The sequence below is a fragment of the Ipomoea triloba genome, chromosome 8 (assembly GCF_003576645.1).
Source record: "Ipomoea triloba cultivar NCNSP0323 chromosome 8, ASM357664v1".
NCBI lineage: Eukaryota > Viridiplantae > Streptophyta > Magnoliopsida > Solanales > Convolvulaceae > Ipomoea > Ipomoea triloba.
The window spans coordinates 14,009,938-14,012,798 of NC_044923.1; positions in this window are offsets into that span (position 1 = coordinate 14,009,938).

Consider the following 2,861-nt stretch of genomic DNA (forward strand, 5'->3'; position numbering starts at 1 on the left):
AGTTCCCCACCCCGACCGGGGTCGGGGTGGCAAGAGGAGATCAGAAGGTTAGCCGAAGCTGCTATTTGAAAGCATGTCGCCAAATCGGCAAAAGGGACCTCCAGGTCCACACTATCGGCGAGAAGGCGTTACAAGGCGAGGAGGGTCGGCCCCGTGCCGAGCCCATAGTCGAGACCGAGGAGGTCGTGCTGGATCTCGGCCGCCCCGAGAGGGTCGTCAAGGTCGGGACGGGGTTGCCGGCCGACCTCCGGGGTCGGATCATCGAGGTCATCCGGCGCTTCAAGGACGTGTTCGCATGGGGCCCCGAGGACATGCCGGGGCTCGACCGAGAAGTGATCACTCACAAATTGGCGGTAGACCCCGCCGTCAAGCCAGTGCAACAAAAGAAGAGGTACCTCTCGGCGGAGAGGCGCGATTTTGTGAAGAAGGAGGTCGATACCCTCCTCGAGGTAGGACATGTTCGGGAGGTGCTATACCCCGAGTGGCTCGCCAACGTGGTCCTCGCACCCAAGCCGCCGACCTGGAGGATGTGCGTGGACTACACGGACCTCAACAAGGCGTGCCCCATGGACCCATTCCCGCTACCTAACATCGACCAATTGGTGGACGAGACGGCGGGGTGCGCGCTCATGAGCTTCCTCGACGCATTTTGGGGCTATCACCAAATATTTATGCACGAAGCCGACGAGGAGAAGACGGCCTTTGCCACCCCGGAGGGAGTCTTTTGCTATCGGGTGATGGCATTCGGACTTAAGAACTCCGGGGCGACCTACACAAGGATGGTCGCCAAGGTCTTCAAGAAGGTCCTCGGCCGGAACCTCCAAGCCTACGTAGATGACATGATTGTGAAGAGTGCCGAGCCCGAGCTCCACACGGACGACCTAACGGAGGTATTTTCAATAATGCGCAAATTCGATTTACGCTTGAACCCTAAGAAGTGTACCTTCGGGGTACACGGGGAAAATTTTTGGGTTATATGGTCTCCAAAAAAGGCATAGAACCCAACCCCGACAAGGTCAAGGCCATTCTGGAGATGGAACCCCCGAGATCCCTCCGCGAGGTCCAGCGCCTCAATGGTCGGCTAGCGCCCTCGGCCGCTTCCTCTCGAGGTCGACCGAGAGGTCCCTACCCTTCTTCGGGGTCCTCAAAAAGAGCAACGGTTTTGAATGGTCGGCCGGATGTCAGAAAGCTTTTGACGACCTCAAGGCCTATCTGATGTCTCTACCCCCCTTGGCCAAGCCCGACAAAGGGGAGATCTTATATTTGTACTTGGGAATCTCACAGGCCGCGATCAGCTCCGTGTTGGTCCGGGACGACGCGGGAACCCAGAGGCCGGTATATTATGTGAGCAAGGCCCTCCGAGGTGCTGAGCTTAGATACTCACCAACAGAGAAGGCTATCTTCGCGGTGGATGCCACGGCCAAGAAGCTAAACCACTATTTCCAGGCCCATCCAGTGCATGTACTTACCAACTAACCCCTGGAGGCGGTACTACGAGGTGCGGGGTCGGCAAGCCGGCTCGTGAAGTGGTCCATGCGCCTCAGCCAGTTCGACATCCACTTCAAGCCGAGGCCAACCATCAAGGGGCAAGCACTCGCTGACTTCATAGTCGAGTGCACAGCCCGAGACGCCACGGAGCAGGCGAGAAGCGAAGAGGAGGAATGGTGGACCTTATCCACTGATGGATCCTCGAGCAGCAAGGCGTGTGGAGGCGGGGTCGTCCTGGTAACCCCGGAGGGTTTTCGAGCCTATTACGCGCTCCGTTTCCACTTCAAATTGTCCAACAATGAGGCCGAGTACGAGGCACTACTGTGCGGCCTCCAACTCGCACTGAGCATGAGGGCCGAAAAGTTGAAGATCAGGTGCGACTCCCGACTGGTGGTAGGCCAAGTCTCCGGGGAGTTCGAAGCCAACGACGAGAGAATGATTCGGTACCGCGACGTGGTACTGCGAGTATTGGGACGAATCGCCCAACATGAGATCTTACAAGTCCCGAGAGAGCAAAAATCCGAGGCGGATATGCTCTCCAAGCTCAGCCAGGGAGCCCCGGAGTACATCTCTAAAATCGCCCGGATAGAGGACCTCCAAAAGTCAAGGTTGGAGGCGTACCCAGTCCTGCCCATACAAAGCCGACCTTCGTGTTGGTTGGACCACCTCGTGCAGTACAAGAGGACGGGGGCGCTACCCCCCGATGAGGCTGACGCCAAGGCGGCTAAGAGGCGGGCTCCGACCTACGAGCTCGTTGGAGACGTGTTATACAAAAGATCCTACAACGGCGCCTTGCTAAGGTGTTTATACCCGGATGAGGCCCGAGCGCTCATCGAAGAGATTCATGAAGGAACGTGCGCTGCCCACCAAGGGGCTTACACCATGGCCCGAAGGGCCATACTTCAAGGGTACTTCTAGCCCGGGATGGCAAAGGAGTGTGCGGACTACGCACGAAACTGTTCAACCTGCCAACAATTCCAGGTCGGCCCAGGCCGACCCGCCACCAACTACACCCCGATCAGCTCGGTAATCCCCTTCTCGAGGTGGGGGATTGACATTGTGGGAGCCCTGCCCATGGGCTCGGGAAAAAGGAAGTATGTCATTGTGGCAATAGACTACTTCACGAAGTGGGTGGAAGCCGAACCCCTAGCCAGCATCACTAGTGTTCGGTGCAAACAGTTTGTCTACTCAAACATACTGTGCCGTTTTGGAGTACCGATGCAAATAATCTCCGACAATGGCCGCCAGTTTGAAGGAAAGGAATTTAAACAGTTCTGCCTCGAATGGCACATCACTCACAGTCAGGTCGCCGTGGCCTATCCCCAAGCAAACGGCCAGGTAGAGAACGCTAACCGGACAATAGTGGATGGTTT